The sequence below is a fragment of the Triticum dicoccoides genome, chromosome 3B, assembly GCF_002162155.2.
Source record: "Triticum dicoccoides isolate Atlit2015 ecotype Zavitan chromosome 3B, WEW_v2.0, whole genome shotgun sequence".
Taxonomy (NCBI): Eukaryota; Viridiplantae; Streptophyta; class Magnoliopsida; order Poales; family Poaceae; genus Triticum; species Triticum dicoccoides.
The window spans coordinates 850,027,362-850,045,305 of NC_041385.1; the positions used below are offsets into that span (position 1 = coordinate 850,027,362).

General features: G+C 46.8%; 1 pseudogene; it reads right to left on the minus strand.

Moving 5' to 3' along the window:
* Positions 1-6,401: 6,401 nt before the first annotated feature.
* LOC119278923 overlaps positions 6,402-17,944 on the minus strand; it is a 40,990-nt pseudogene continuing 29,447 nt past the window's right edge.

The window sequence follows — 17,944 nt, forward strand, 5'->3', positions numbered from 1 at the left end:
GGGGGAGACGGCGGTAAGGCGGGGCCGGGGGAGACAGCGGCGAGGCAGGGTCGGGGGAGACGGCCGCGAGGCGGGGTCGGGGGAGACGGCGGCGAGGCGGAGGCGACGAGGGGGAGAAGAGAGAGTGGTGAATTGGGGGAGGAAGAAGAGGGAATCAGGCCGCGCGGGGGGTTAGGTGAGAATAGATTTAACAGTAGCGTGGGAGGGGACAACGCGTTGCTGCTAAAATCGGTAGTAGTAGCGCCGTTTGTGGAAGGGCGCTACTACTATACCTAGCACGTCAGGAACGGTGTGGCAATTATAGTAGTAGCGAGTACAGTTCCCGCCGCGCTACTGCTAAGGGGGTAACAGTAGCGCGGTTTTGGCAGACGCGCTACTGCTAATTAGCAGTAGCGCCTCATTTTAACACGCGCTACTGGTAAGATTCTGTGTATAAGGTTTTCCCTAGTAGTGGTAGGCTTTCATCATATCAAGCTTTAAAGCACAAAACCTGTTCCCCTTGAGCTTCCTTGTTTTCATGTAGTGGAGACACTCATAAGCAGATATGAAATTGTCAGTAATGAGATGCCCTGGTACAAATGTTGACTGTTCCTCGGAGATGATATCGGGGAGAATAAGCTTGAGCCGATTAGCCAACACCTTTGATGCAATCTTAAAGATCACATTGCAGAGGCTTATTGGTCGAAACTGTGCTAAATTTTTTGGGCTAGCAATCTTGGGAATTAAAACAATGAACATTTTGTTGATCTCCTCCGGAGAATCTTCTCCATTAAGAACTCGAAGCACCATATCAGTAACCTCATCACCACAGAGCTCCCAGTGTCTCCGAAAGAAATGTGTCGGGAAGCCGTCTGGCCCTGGGGCCTTTGTCGGAAACATCTGAAACAAGACCGTTTTACCTTGGCCTTACTGTACTGTGCATCCAAAGATGTGTTCATGGATGTGTCTACCCTGGACGGTATGTGGGAGAGGACCTCCTCGATTCCCACCGTACTTTCAGAGGTGTAAAGATCCCTGTAGAAAGAAGTAGCCATACCAGCCATCTCATGCTCCTCCTTACACAAAGTTCCATCAGCTCGCTGCAGCTCAACTATCCGGTTTTTTGCCTTACGGGCGCTGGCTTTACGGTGAAAAAATTCCGTGTTACTGTCTCCTTACGCTAGCCACTGAATGCGTGCCCTCTGACGCCACATGATTTCCTCCCGTTGGAATAGCTCGACCATACGGGCTTCTACCCGTTCTTCCTCAGCTGACGGCCCCACGCGGCTAGGGAGCGAGCGCAGCTCCTCTAGTTTTTTGCGAAGGTGACGCAGCTCAGATCGAACCGCGCCAAACGATGTACGGCCCCAACTCTGTAATTTTCCGGCAACCACAGACAGCTTATGAGAGATATCAGAGACACTTTGAGCCCGCCCAACAGTAGTCCAGGCATCGAGTAGCACTTCTCCAAAGCTTGGGTCTCTTTCCCACATACACTCATAGCGAAACTGTTTTTGCTTTGCGCGAACACTCGTGTCAATCAAGTCGGTCTCCAGAAGAATAGGGCAATGATCCGATTTTGCAGTGTAAGGTGTTCAACAGAGGCGAAAGGAAATAAGGCAGACCAACAAGATGAGGCCAGAGCTCTATCCAAGCGAACCCGACAGTAGCTCCCTCCAGCAACCTTCTTCTCCCACGTCCAATCCAATCCGCGGTATCCCAGGTCCGCTAAGCCACATACATCAATAGCTTCTCTGAACGCATCAATCTGCGAGCTATCACGCTCATTAGGACCATGCTGCTCTTCCGGCCTCAAGATCTCATTAAAGTCCCCAATACACATCCATGGGAGTGTGCTCTCACCCCTCAAACGCTTCATGGTGTCCCAGGTTTTATACCATAGGCTCCTGGTAGCTTCACCATAAAAACATGTCAACCTCCATTGCTCCTTACCCGGTTCTGTGACCCAGGCATCCACATGATACTCCGAATAATTCTTTATTGAAACATCTAAGGAATTTTCCAAAAAATACAAAGACCACCACTGCGACCACTACTACCGACACCAAAACTGAAATCATAACCTAAAGACGTACGCAAACCTTCAACATGACTCTTCTGTATTTGGGTTTCAACTAAATACAAGATAGATGACGAACTGATCTCCACAAGATCACGTAACTCACGGACTATCGCAGGATCGCCTATCCCGCGACAGTTCCAACTTAAGATTTTCATTGGGCCTGGCGGCGCCCCGAGTCGGAGCCCGCCAATAACGCCATCTTGTTTGTGTTTTGCTTCAATGGTGATGCTGATTTCTTCGCTTTCTTGGCATCTCGGGGAGACACATATGCTGGAGGTGGTGGGGGTACAGACATAAGGGCCTGGCCTAGATCGCCCTGTACCCCATGACCGGTGTCAGAACTCCCAGTCGCGCCTTGTGTTTGCTGGTTTTCATCAGGCTTGTTTCCAACCGAAGCGAAGCTCAGGTTTCTGCGAGCCCCCTGAACTCCTTCATGCTCCTTCCCCCTTGTGACAGTTGATTTCAGTGGACTAGTCACATCATCTTCCTCTCCCTCTTCTGCTGCCGAATCCAGCCATGCATCCTGAGATGAGCGTTTACGTACTGGTGAAGTATGTCGAGGCGGTGGTGCACCCCTTCCCGATCTTCCTCTGCCATGGCCTCCAAAACGACCACCACGCGAGGCTCGACCTCCTCCTTGCTGCTCCTGTACTATCTCCCTTCTCTGTGCCAACATCCAGCTTCCCCATTGCTTGTCCTTGGCCTCCCAAACTCCATCTCCACACTCCTCGTGATTATGACCCATGAGTCCACAGACTTGACAGAAGTAGGGTATTTTCTCGTACTTGACAGGGAGAAGTTTCCTGCCCTCACCCACCACGTTCAACGGAGTAACCCTAGTAAGCGGTTTATCGACCAGAACCCTAGCCCGGATCCGAACATAGTTCCCTCCATAAAAGAGCCTAGGAGAAAGTTGTGTTTCCTTTACCCGGCCAATTCGCCTAGCTAGTTGATCAACAACCTCAATTTTACGGTAAAGCTCCGGTATATTGTGTATCTGTGCCCAGACATACATGCCATCAAAGGTAATGGGTTCTGGGTCTTGCTTTCCATCATAATCTTCGATCAGCATCCCCATCCCCCTGAACAGCCACGGACCTCCATGGACAACTTTCTTCCAGTCTCCCAAGCAGAACAGAAAGATATATAGGTTTTCCCCCGCTTCCCTATACTGCGGCACATGTGCTAAGCTCCAGATCGATTTCATGGTTTCGAACATAGCCGATGCGCTGAAGATCCGCGTCGTGTTTACCTTCGCGATCGCCAACCATCGCGCATCTGCTGCATACTTCTTTGATTCCTCCTCCCCCACGATCACGTCATCTAATTCTTCATCTTTGAGATCCAGGTGTTGCAGCATCTCCTCCAAATTCTTCCCTGTCCAACCCGCAGAGGACGATCCTGCTCCTGTCGCCATCTAGGGTGTAGCTCCGCCGACGGCTCACCGCAGTAGGGGCCGGGAAGACTCAGGTTTTTGCTTCCCGGTCCCGATCCAGGCTGCGCAGAGAGGCGCCCAGTGATGTACCGGAGAAAAAAGCTCTAGGCGGCGATGGGAGCGCCGCCAGAGGCGATAAACCCTAACCTAGAGGGTAGAAAATTGGCGAGCGTATGGGCGGCGGAATTGTGCAACGACAGCGTATAGATGGATTCGATCGATTGAAGCCACCCCGGCCTAAGTGGGATTGTGCAACGCTTGCGTGGTCTAGGAGCGGGCTCGGATTGGGATCCTGTAGTGGGCGCGCGGACGTGCGTTGGGCTTTGGCCCAAGCGGCTGGACAACAGCCATGACGACGGGGCCCACTAGCTGGCTTGCAGGCGTGCAATGGGACTGAGGCCGAGGTGCGTTCCCACGTGGTACTTGGAGCCAGTCGGGATTTGTTTGTGACAAAAAGAGTTGACACAAGGGCTGAGAGTCAAATGCCGTGATATGCTATCAAGAAAGAAAGAAACAAGTCCTCAAGCTACTCCCTCCGTTCGGAATTACTCATCCAAGAAATGAATGTATCTAGATGTATTTTAGTTGTAGATACATCCATTTTTATGACAAGTAATTCTGAACGGAGGGAGTACATACGTGTGATGAATCAGGAGTTTGAGCTAGCTTTGCTTTGTTGATCTGCGGCAGGTTCACATGTGAAGACTATGGAGGACTTTGCTTTGGTTTCTTTGTCGGTACACGTTTGTGTATGGATGGCAAAGGTCATGGTGGTGTCTAGAGCATGTCGTGTAGCCCGACAAGTTCGGCTGGGTCGGACTAGTCAGTCTCGGTTGGTACAGAAGATTGTGGAACATTGGAGCGTGATGCTGATGGTGACCGACTTCTGGACGTAGAAACACGTGACACAAGCCCGAGGGCTTGTGTGGCTTCGACAAGACTATGGCGCGGGGTTGATTCAAGGTAGTGTACACACGGAGCTTGAAGTCGACGAGGCGCGAGGGTGGACTGATCATCTACCATGAAGTCATGTTGAAGGTGGAGCTGGATTGAGGGGCTATAGTGTAAGGATCCATAGAATCGAAGCCTATTCAGCTGAAAAAACCGAGTGACGCGTAGTTCGGACCGGAGCCCAGTGGACTGATGGAAGCGTGAAACTCGTCATCGGTCGGTGGTGATCGGTGGTACTCTGCAGTGGGGGTTGAGTGGTGTAGGTTTGCGACCCTTGAGACTCGACTAGGACAGCAGATGCTCGACACGGTAATAGCGGCGAGGCGTGCGGTACACACGGGACATGGAGACGTGCCAGGGCTCTGATGGTCATACATGTGGTGAGACAACTGTGAATTTGACTTGGGATGACTACAAGCAATGGTGAAATTCCTTCAAATTTCAGATAGGTGGGCAAGAAAGGAGCGGTGATGTTGAGTTCAGGTAACTCTTATGTGCGACACCCAATATGTGAGTTGTTCACTTTCACGCAGGTCAGTGATCAGTGTGTGATGACGTTGGACGGATACTCTGGAAGTTGGGATCACAAACTAGAGTAACAAGGAACTTAATTTTGCTCGAGTGTTAACTGTTGTCAAGAAAAAAAGGGACTACAAGTTGAAGGTGGAGTCACATGAAGTCTTTGGAGTAGCAGCGGTGCTCATGGGATAAACTCAAGTCCAATGTACATGGAAGTTTGACGCATGGACGGATTCAAGGTGGTGGAGAATATTTGTCAAGGTGGAGTTTGTTAGAGCTGTGTCGAATATAGTGTATAAGGTAGGCTACAGTTGGACTCTGAGTAGTATTGTGTTTAGATAAGATATGGAGTCGTGTTCTAGTAGGGCACTTATATCCTAGGCCTCTCATATATAGCGAGGGTAAACACACAATGTAACCTATGTCAACATAATAGCACAGGGATGCAGGGGAAGTCGGCGGCATGTGTCGGCGTCCAGGGCGACCGGGTGCGGGATTGTAGCAGTATCATGGGGAGGAGCGCCCATAGTCAGGCCCCGGGGATATATTCATATCGGTGAATCTCGTTAACAAATCTAGGTGTCGTGTTTGTGTGATTGCTCGGTCCTCGGATGATCGACGGTATGCCTCGGATTTATTCTAACAAAGGCTAACAATTAGCTCAAGATAAAGTAGATAAATCAAAGTCAGTAACCTCATCTCTGGAGATAAAGTAGAGAAATGTAGAGAATCGACTAAAATGATAACAAGAAATGAGCACCTGTACATTTTCCTGGGACAAGTGGGTTCATCTCAAGAACTGGAGAGAACCCAGTGCCTGAGATTGTTTTTTTCAGCACACAAAATACACATTCAATTCTTCAGAGGCCTTTGCTGTCTGACATTGAAAGTGCAAACTGGAGAAGGACGGCAGCGGTGTGATGGACTGATGGGCCCCAACAAATGTTAGAGCTTAAGTTAAAAAAATAAAATAAAAAAAGAAATGTTAGAGCTGGACATAGTGCATTCTCCTTCTGTTTCCCCAACATGCATCTGAATGCCTTTTGTATTTGCGCCAAGAGAAAAAACATTAAACATATATTTTGTATTAAAAGAAGCACCAAGAAAACGCAGCAATGTACCAACGGTGGCATGCAATGGCGAATAATAAGAGCCCTCAAAATCATTGCTAGTGTAATTCACTAAATCTCTTATAAACAATTGATCTCATCAACACAATGCATATGCTAGTAATTCACTCCATTTCTCTGGGTAATTCAAACCAGTGTACACATATAAGCAATCATAATCCCAACCGAGAAACTGATACAATCATGATGCCTGAAATCATAGCTTATTATAGTACCAACCTAACTAGCCCGTAATACAAGTCCTAGCAACAGTTCATAAAAGAAGGAAGCAAATTATCCATTATTATAAGCTCCATAGCCTCATCTAACGTGGTAGGCTAGCAGATGACAAGAACTCTGCCTCCAAGCTATAGCATCGTTGGCTACCTCCTGGCCGTACAGACAATTGCCGAGAAGATCTACTCCTTTGAGTTAACGACCTTGGTTGCATCTGTTCTCCATTTCTCGGATCAGGCTGAGATGAGTTCATCCGTTTTGTCCGTAGAGTCTGCAGTTTTGTCTCAACCTGTTTCATGGTTGGTCTTTCTTCGCCGTGTAACCTCAAGCACCGCTCTGCCAAAGATGCGACACTGTCGATCTCTTCCTCAGTTGCCTCCTCAAGGACCTGAGAATTAACAATATCTGTGATTCTTCCCTCATTGAACTCCTGGAGGAAATAGTTTGACAAACTTTTGACTGTGCCTGATTCACTTGTAAATACAGGCTTCATTCTGAGAAGCAACTCCACTAGTACCACACCAAAACTGTACACATCGCTCTTCCCGTTCAGCTGCCTGGTATGGAAATACTCTGGGTCTAAGTACCCAAATGTACCCTGCACATTCGTGACAATGTGCGTTTGATCGATCGGAACCAATCTGGATGCGCCAAAATCTGACACTTTAGCTGTGTAGTTCACATCCAAGAGTATATTTGAGGACTTGACATCACGATGGAAGATTGATATTGAAGCTGAAGAGTGGAGATAAGACAGAGCTCCTGCTGTTTCCAGGGCAATCCTTAAATAATCACCCCAAGATAAAGAAAAACCATCATTTGCATCTGCATGAAGAACTTCAGACAGTGAGCCACTGGATACATAATCATACACCAGCAGTGGAACCTCTGTTTCCAGACAACATCCAAAAAGCTTCACAATATTTCTGTGATTTATTTGAGAGAGGACTGCGACCTCATTGATGAATTGACTGATCTCAAACTCCTCAATGACCTTAGACTTTTTTATTGCAATGACACCCTGATCGGATAATATGCCTTTGTAAACCATGCCATGGCCCCCACGTCCGATGATACGTGTAGGATCGAAGTTATTTGTTGCCTTCTCCAGCTCTTCTAATGAGAAAATCTTTGTATTCTTGTTTGCACTTTCTCCAGATCTTCTAATGAGAAAATCTTTGTAAACAAATAGTTTAACAATACAACATCAAACGCACAAATCATGATGCTCTTTGTCAGTCATTCCATGTCCACCACTCCTCAATGAGATCCTTCTAAAGATCATTATGCGTTTCGGCATGTCGAATGGTATGATATGAGGCAACAAAACGGGCCACCCTGGCAGCCATCCGCCGCACTCACACGAGATGTCTCATGAGGTCATACTGAGAGTAGTCTAAATCTTGGCCACACTCATTCTCGATGATTATGTTGTGCATGATCACACAAGCGTGCATGATGTACCAAAGTATCTTTTGATCCCAAAATCTAGTCGGTCCTCTCACAATAGCAAATTGGGCTTGCAAAATCCCAAAAGCTCTCTCCACATCTTTTCTAGCCGCCGCCTGAGCATTGTGGAAATCAAGATTTTTCTTACCTTCCGGTTTTTTCAACGGCTTCATAAATGTTTGCCACTTTTGGTAGATGCCATTCGCAAGATAGTAGTCATAGTTGTATATATGGCCATTTGCTACAAACTGCACCGGTGGCAGTTCACCATTTGCAATCTTATTCATCAGTGGTGACCGATTAAAAGCATGCAAAATCCAAGTCTCTTGATCAGCCACCGCTTCAAGGATTATAGTGGAACCCTTTTTTTGGCCGATTGCACAAGCCATGTCTTAAGACAATTCTTCCAACTCCAATGCATGCAATCTATTGAGCCAAGCATACCTGGGAAGCCGCGAGCTTTGTTCATCTCCAATAGCCTTGCGGCGTCTTCAGCATTGAGAGATCTCAAATACTCCTGGCGAGACACTTGTACAATTCTGACTGCGAAGCGCTTGACACACATGATGGCTTGACTCTCACCCATGACCAAGTGGTCATCAACTAGATCAGCGGGAATACCGTATACCAACATATGCAAAGCGGTTGTCACCTTCTGAAAGGTGCTATGCCCGAGCTCTCCAGCGGCATTCCTCCTTTGCTGAAAAAACCGGTCATGCCTCGCTAGTTTCTCTGCAATGCGTCTGAACAACTCGGTGCTCATCCTAAACTGGCGCCGGAAGTACGACTCGGGGTACACAGGATTATCCGCAAAATAGCGCCTGATCAATCTGTTGTGGGCATCGATCCTATCCCTCTAAATTTTCTGCCGACCAATAACCGAACCACCGTGCTTCGGTTTTTTATTGATGTGCATAGTTAGGATCATTCCAAGATCCTCCTCCTCTTCAATATCAAATTCTTCTTCGGAAGAATCATATGACGAACTCATCTATAATGTTCAGTTTAAACTAGGCTATAAAAACTACAAACAATATGCACCAAATTCATGTAAAAAATGTGAAGTTGAAGCAATACATACCTTGCAAGCGTTTTGTTGAACACCTTGTGGGCGCCGAGCGGCAGTGGGCGGCCGAGCGCTGCTCGTCAGAGGAATCGCGCGCGCGAGGGGCGGCGGCGCCCGGAGGGAGAAGGAGGAAGCGGCGATGGCACGGGGATAGGCCGGGGAAGCGCCGGAATGGTCGCCGGAACAAATGGGGTGGTGCGGGAGGCGGCGCCAGCGCCTGGGTCGGGGTAGGTGGAAGTCGCGATCAGGCGCTCGAGTGTGTGGCGCGCGGTAGCGGGCGCAACAAATAAACGGCGCGCAATGGCGATTCGTACCGTGCGCTGAACTCTTTATGCCGCGCGCGCGGTTATTGCGTCTCCGCTGGAGCTCGATTAGCGATTGTGCGCGCTGAGAGTATACGTAGCATGTACTTGTATGACCTGTATATGCGCATTGTAACTTAGTCAGCGCATGTACGTGAGTAGTGGGCACGCAAACTGCCCACGATCTGGCCTGGTAGTGGCACACGATCATCCTCCGTAAACTGTATATAGTCACAGCGCAGAGCTAATCGAAGTGTGTTGAATCCCATAGTCTTCCTCCCTCCTTCAATAGTAACTGTCTGCTCAACCGACGGCCTTGCCATAGCAGCTCCATGAACTTCTTCTCGGTGTGGCTCCGGACTACAGCTTACTCCGCATGTTCGGTTGTTTATGCTACCCAAATACTGCCTCTACTGCACGTCACAAGCTCGACTGTCGCTCGATCGCCTGCGCCTTCCTAGGTTATCCCGCAGATCACCGCGGCTACTGCTGTTTTAATCCCGTCACACACCACGTCCTTACTTCACGACATGTTCACTTCCACGAGGACGTCTTTCCCTTTGCATGATTCGCCCCTGTTGCGCCACCTGCTGCGCCGCTTGCTGCGCCGCCAGTCTTGCAGCTCTCATGTCCAGCCTCCACTCCGCCTGCTATCTCGCAATGCAGTAACACATTTTTTGGAGGAGTAACACAAGTCTTAGATAAGCTAACTGAACTAAGTAACAGTAACTGTCCGTCTCCAATTTAGCTGTTGCGGAGATAAGCTAACTCAAGCTGCAACGAAGAGCAAAGGGTAAACATTGTGATTGCTGGAGATAAACATAAACTAGAGACAAAGGATTATGTACATGGCTGATGCTTGCAATGATAATTTTGGAGAATTCCAAAGAATCTGGTGGGTATGGTACCTTGTGCGGGCCGTGTTCCAGTGTGGAAAAGGGCCACACATCTGAAGTATGTAAGAAAGAATGTTGAGCGCAAAGCTGATGCGGCATGTAAGATCAACCTTCCCCTGCTTCGACTACACCAAGGGGGAGTTCACGCGGGAAAGTGCACGCTCTCTCTTCTTCAACTTTTGGCCCAAGATGATGGATGGAGGGCTTTGCTCCTGCACGCTTCCGCTGATCCCTTCTGTGGAATGCAGGCACCCGCCTAAGGCCAATGTGCCTGTTAGGCTGCTTCCTGCTGTTGGGCCCGCGCTCATTTTCTCCAGTGCTGGCCCACCAGTAGCCCAGTTTCCAGCCCAGCAACACTACCGAGCCCACCAAATTCTGGTGGCCAGGCCCATCTGCTCCCGGCCCTTCCACCACATCCCACGCCCAGAGCCTGGGATTCTGTCGTGTGGTCAACCATCTCCAGTAGTCTCCACCGATCTGCAGCACGGGGCCTGCGCTGCGCTCCCCCCAGGTGGCCACTGCTCTTTGCAGCTACCGCCAGCCGCGGCTTCAGCCGCCAGCCGGGGAGCTTCTGCCCGCGGCCACGTTGCAGCTGTTGGAAATATGCCTTAGAGGCAATAATAAATTAGTTATTATTATATTTCCTTGTTCATGATAATCGTTTATTATCCATGCTATAATTGTACTGATAGGAAACTCAGATACATGTGTGGGTACATAGACAACACCATGTCCCTAGTAAGCCTCTAGTTGACTAGCTCGTTGATCAACAGATGGTTACGGTTTCCTGACCATGGACATTGGATGTCGTTGATAACGGGATCACATCATTAGAAGAATGATGTGATGGACAAGACCCAATCCTAAGCCTGGCACAAAGATCGTAGTTCGTATGCTAAAGCTTTTATAATGTCAAGTATCATTTCCTTAGACCATGAGATTGTGCAACTCCCGGATACTGTAGGAATGCTTTGGGTGTACCAAACGTCACAACGTAACTGGGTGGCTATAAATGTGCACTACAGGTATCTCCGAAAGTGTCTGTTGGGTTGGCATGAATCGAGACTGGGATTTGTCACTCCGTGTAAACGGAGAGGTATCTCTGGGCCCACTCGGTAGGACATCATCATAATGTGCACAATGTGACCAAGGGGTTGATCACGGGATGATGTGTTACGGAACAAGTAAAGAGACTTGCCGGTAACGAGATTGAACAAGGTATCGGTATACCAACGATCGAATCTCGGGCAAGTACAATACCGTTAGACAAAGGGAATTGTATACGGGATCGATTGAGTCCTTGACATCGTGGTTCATCCGATGAGATCATCGTGGAACATGTGGGAGCCAACATGGGTATCCAGATCCCGCTGTTGGTTATTGACCGGAGAACGTCTCGGTCATGTCTGCATGGTTCCCGAATCCGTAGGGTCTACACACTTAAGGTTCGATGACGCTAGGGTTATAAAGGAAGTTTGTATGTGGTTACCGAATGTTGTTCGGAGTCCCGGATGAGATCCCGGCGTCACGAGGAGTTCCGGAGTGGTCCGGAGGTAAAGATTTAAATATGGAAAGTTGTTGTTCGGGTTCCGAAAAAAGTTCGGGTTTTTTCGGTATTGTACCGGGAAGCTTCCAGAAGGTTCCGGAGGATTCCGGAGGGGTCCGGAGGTCCGGAAATTGTTCCACCACGTCCAATACAGTAGAATGGGCTGTAGGGGGCGCCCTAGCCTTAATGGGCCAGGGGCACCAGCCCCCCCAAGGCCCATGCGCATGGGAGAGGGGAAACCCTAAGGGGGAGGGCCTCCACTTGACTTGGGAGGCACTCCTGCCCCCCTTGGCCGCCGCCCCCTCCTCAGATTGGATCTGAGGGGGCCGGCCCCCCTCTCCCTTGCCCCTATATATATGTGGGGGGGTGGGAGGGCAGCTGCACACCCAAGTTCTGGCGCAGCCCTTCCCTTCTTCCAAGTCCTCCTCCTCTCCCGCGGTGCTTGGCGAAGCCCTGCGGGATTACCACGCTCCTCCACCACGACCACGCCGTTGTGCTGCTGCTGGACGGAGTCTTCCTCAACCTCTCCCTCTCTCCTTGCTGGATCGAGGCATGGGAGACGTCACCGGGTTGTACATGTGTTGAACGCGGAGGTGCCGTCCGTTCGGCACTAGGATCTCCGGTGATTTGGATCACGACGAGTATGACTCCTTCAACCCCGTTCTCTTGAACGCTTCCGCTTAGCGATCTACAAGGGTATGTAGATGCACTCTCCTTCCCCTCATTGCTGGTTTCTCCATAGATAGATCTTGGTGACATGTAGGAAAATTTTGAATTTCTGCTATGTTCCCCAACAGTGGTATCAGAGCTAGGTCTATTGCGTAGATTCTTTGCACGAGTAGAACACAAAATAGTTGTGGGCTTTGATTTTGTTCAATATGCTTACCGTTACTAGTCCAATCTTGATTCGGCGGCATTGTGGGATGAAGCGGCCCGGACCGACCTTACACGTACACTTACGTGAGACAGGTTCCACCGACTGACATGCACTTGTTGCATAAGGTGGCTAGCGGGTGCCAGTCTCTCCCACTTTAGTCGGATCGGATTCGATGAAAAGGGTCCTTATGAAGGGTAAATAGCAATTGGCATATCACCTTGTGGCTTTTGCGTAGGTAAGAAAAGTTCTTGCTAGAAACCCATAGCAGCCACGCAAAACATGCAAACAACAATTAGAGGACGTCTAACTTGTTTTTGCAGGGTACGCTATGTGATGTGATATGGCCAAGAAGAATGTGATGAACGATATGTGATGTATGAGATTGATCATGTTCTTGTAATAGGAATCACGACTTGCATGTCGATGAGTATGAAAACCGGCAGGAGCCATAGGAGTTGTCTTTATTTATTGTATGACCTGCGTGTCATTGAACAACGCCATGTAATTACTTTACTTTATTGCTAACCGGTAGCCATAGTAGTAGAAGTAATAAGTTGGCGAGACAACTTCATGGAGACACGATGATGGAGATCGTGATGATGGAGATCATGGTGTCATGCCGGTGACGATGATGATCATGGAGCCCCGAAGATGGAGATCAAAAGGAGCAATATGATATTGGCCATATCATGTCACTATTTGATTGCATGTGATGTTTATCGTGTTTATACATCTTATTTGCTTAGAACGACGGTAGTAAATAAGATGATCCCTCATTAAAATTTCAAGAAAGTGTTCCCCCTAACTGTGCACCGTTGCGAAAGTTCATCGTTTCGAAGCACCACGTGATGATCGGGTGTGATAGATTCTTACGTTCACATACAATGGGTGTAAGCCAGATTTACACACGCGAAACACTTAGGTTAACTTGACGAGCCTAGCATGTACAGACATGGCCTCGGAACACAAGAGACCGAAAGGTCGAGCATGAGTCGTATGGAGGATACGATCAACATGAAGATGTTCATCGATGATGACTAGTCCATCTCACGTGATGATCGGACACGGCCTAGTTGACTCGGATCATGTAATCACTTAGATGACTAGAGGGATGTCTATCTGAGTGGGAGTTCATAAGATGAACTTAATTATCCTGAACATAGTCAAAAGATCTTTGCAAATTATGTCATAGCTCGCGCTTTAGTTCTACTGTTTTAGATATGTTCCTAGAGAAAATATAGTTGAAAGTTGATAGTAGCGATTATGCGATCAGTAGAAAGCTTATGTCCTTAATGCACCGCTCAGTGTGCAGAACCCCAAACATCGTCTATGGATGTTGTGAACATCGGACATACACGTTTTGATAACTACATGATAGTTCAGTTAAATGGTTTAGAGTAGAGGCACCAAATACGTTTTTCGAAATGTCACGGAACATAAGAGATGTTTTGAGGGCTGAAATTGGGATTTCAGGCTCGTGCCCACGTCAAGAGGTATAAGACCTCCGACGATTTTCTTAGCCTGCAAACTAAGGGAGAAAGGCTCAATCATTGAGCTTGTGCTCAGATTGACTGAGTGCAACAATCACTTGAATCGAGTGGGAGTTGATCTTCCAGATGAGACAGTGATGTTTCTCCAAAGTCATTGCCACCAAGCTGCTAGAGCTTCGTGATGAACTATAACATATCAGGGATAGATATGATGATCCTTGAGGTATTCGCGATGTTTGACACCGCGAAAGTAGAAATCAAGAAGGAGCATCAATTGTTGATGGTTGGTGAAACCACTAGTTTCAAGAAGGGCAAGGGCAAGAAGGGATACTTCATGAAACGGCAAATCAGCTGCTGCTCTAGTGAAGAAACCCAAGGTTGAACCCAAACCCGAGACTAAGTGCTTCTGTAATAAGGGGAACAGCCACTGGAGTAGAATTACCCTAGATACTTGGTAGATGAGAAGGCTGGCAAGGTCGATAGAAGTATATTGGATATACATTATGTTAATGTGTACTTTACTAGTATTCCTAGTAGCACCAGGGTATTAAGATACCGGTTCGGTTGCTAAGTGTTGGTAACTCGAAATAAAAGAGCTACGGAATAAACGGAGACTAGCTAAAGGTGAGCTGACGATATGTGTTGGAAGTGTTTCCAAGTTTGATGTGATCAAACATCGCACGCTCCCTCTACCATCAAGATTAGTATTAAACTTGAATAATTGTCATTTGGTGTTTGCGTTGAGCATAGACATGATTGTATTATGTCTATCGCAATACGATTATTCATTTAAGGGGAATAATGGTTACTCTATTTATTTGAATAATACCTTCAATGGTCTTGCACCTAAAGGAATGGTTTATTGAATCTCGATCGTAGTGATACACATTTTCATGCCAAAAGATATAAGATAGTAATGATGGTACCACTTACTTGTGGCACTGCCATGTAAGTCATATTGGTATAAAACGCATGAAGAAGCTCCATGTTGATGGATCTTTGGACTCACTCGTTTTTGAAAAGTTTGAGACATGCAAACCATGTCTATTGGTGTATACGCATGAAGAAACTCCATGCAGATGGATCGTTTGGACTCACTTGATTTTGAATCACTTGAGATATGCAAATCATACCACATGGGCAAGATGACTAAAAAACCTCGTTTTCAGTAAGATGGAACAAGATAGCAACTTGTTGGAAGTAACACATTTTGATGTGTGCAGTCCAATGAGTGCTGAGACATGCAGTAAATTTCGTTATGTTCTTACTTCACAGATGATTCGAGTAGATGTTGAGTATATTTACTTGATGAAACACAAGTCTGAATTATTGAATGGTTCAAGTAATTTCAGAGTGAAGTTGAAGATCATTGTGACAAGAGGATAAAATGTCTATGATATGATCATAGAGATGAGTATCTGAGTTACGAGCTTTGGCACGCAATTAAGACATTGTGGAAATTGTTTCACAATTAATACCGCCTGGAACACCATAGTGTGATGGTGTGTCCGAACATCATAGTTGCACCCTATTAGATATGGTGCGTACCATGATGTCTCTTATCGAATTACCACTATCATTCATGGGTTAGGCATTAGAGACAACCGCACTCACTTTAATAGGGCACCACGTAATTCTGTTGAGACGACACCATTTGAACCATGGTTTGGAGAAACCTAAGTTGCCGTTTATTAAAAGTTTGGGGCTGCGACGCTTATGTGAAAAAGGTTTTAGGTTGATAAGCTCGAACCCAAAGCGGATAAAATGCATCTTCATAGGACACCCAAAACGGTTGGGTATACCTCCTAATTCAGATCCGAAAGCAATAGGGATTGTTTCTTGAATCGGGTCCTTTCTCGAGGAAAGGTTTGTCTCGAGAATTGAGTGGGAGGATGGTGGAGACTTGATGAGGTTATTAAACCGTCACTTCAACAAGTGTGTAGCAGGGCACAGGGAGTTGTTCATGTGGCGCCTACACCAATTGAAGTAGAAGCTTATGATAGTGATCATGAAGTTTCGGATCAAGTCACTACCGTACCTCGTAGGGTGACAAGGATGCATACTACTTCAGAGTGATACAGTAATCCTGTCTTGAAGGTCATGTTGCTAGACAATAATGAACCTACAAGCTATGGAGAAGCGATGGTGGGCCCATATTCCGACAAATGGTTAGAAGCCATGAAATCCGAGATAGGATCCATGTATCAGAACAAAGCATGGACTTTGGTGGACTTGCCCGATGATCGGTAAGCCATTGAGATAAATGGATCTTTAAGAAGAAGACGGACGTGGACGGTAATGACACCGTCTATGAAGCTCGACTTGTGGCGAAGAGTTTTTCACAAGTTCAAGGAGTTGACTACGATGAGATTTTCTCATCCGTAGCGATGCTTAAGTCCGTCGGAATCATGTTAGCATTAGCTGCATTTATGGAATCTGGAAGATGGATGTCAAAACGAGTTTCCTTACCAGTTTTCGTAAGGAAAGGTTGTATGTGATACAATCAGAAAGTTTTTGTCGATCCTAAGGATGCTAAAAGGTGTGCTGGCTCCAGCGATCCTTCTAAGGACCGGAGTAAGCATCTCGGAGTTGGAATGTACGCTTTGATGAGATGATCAAAGATTTTGGGTTTATCCAAAGTTTATGAGAAACTTGTATTTCCAAAGAAGTGAGTGGGAGCACTATAGAATTTCTAATGAGTATATGTTGTTGACATATTGTTGATCAGAAATGATGTAGAATTTCTGGAAAGCATATAGGGTTATTTGAAAGGTGTTTTTCAATACATAACCTGGATTAAGCTACTTGAACATTGAGCATCAAGATCTATGAGGATAGATAAAAAAACTGCTTAATGGTACTTTCAAATGAGCATATACCTTAACATGATCTTGAAGGTGTTCAAGATGGATCAGTCAAAGAAGGAGTTCTTGCCTGAGATGTAAGGTATGAAGTTCAGACTTAAAGCTCGACAACGGCAGAAAAGAGAGAAAGGACGAAGGTCGTCCCCTATGCTTCAGACGTAGGCTCTATAGTATGCTATGCTGTGTACCGCACCGGAAGTGTGCCTTGCCATGAGCCAGTCAAGGGGTACAAAAAAATGATCCAGGAACGATCATTGGACAGCGGTCAAAATTATCCTTAGAGGAATAAGGAAATGTTTCTCGATTATGGAGGTGATAAAGAGTTCGGCGCAAAGGGTTATGTCGATGCATGCTTTAACACCTATTCGAATGACTCTGAGTAGCAAACCGGATACGTATAGTGGAGCAACCATTTGGAATAGCTCCAAGTGGAGCGTGGAAGAAGCATTTACAATATGACCTAGAAATTTGCGAAGTACATACGGATCTGAATGTTGCAGACCCGTTGACTAAAACCTCTCTCACAAGCAAAACATGATCAAACCCCAGAACTCATTGAGTCTTAATCACATGATGATGTGAACTAGTTTAATGACACTAGTAAACTCTTTGGATGTTGGTCACATGGCGATGTGACCTGTCAATGTTAATCACATGGCGATGTGAACTAGATTATTGACTCTAGTGCAAGTGGGAGACTGTTGGAAATATGCCCTAGAGGCAATAATAAATTAGTTATTATTATATTTCCTTGTTCATGATAATCGTTTATTATCCATGCTATAATTGTATTGATAGGAAACTCAGATACATGTGTGGGTACATAGACAACACCATGTCCCTAGTAAGCCTCTAGTTGACTAGCTCGTTGATCAAAAGATGGTTACGGTTTCCTGACCATGGACATTGGATGTCGTTGATAACGGGATCAAATCATTAGAAGAATGATGTGATGGACAAGACCCAATCCTAAGCCTGGCACAAAGATCGTAGTTCGTATGCTAAAGCTTTTATAATGTCAAGTATCATTTCCTTAGACCATGAGATTGTGCAACTCCCGGATACCGTAGGAATGCTTTGGGTGTACCAAACGTCACAACGTAACTGGGTGGCTATAAAGGTGCACTACAGGTATCTCCGA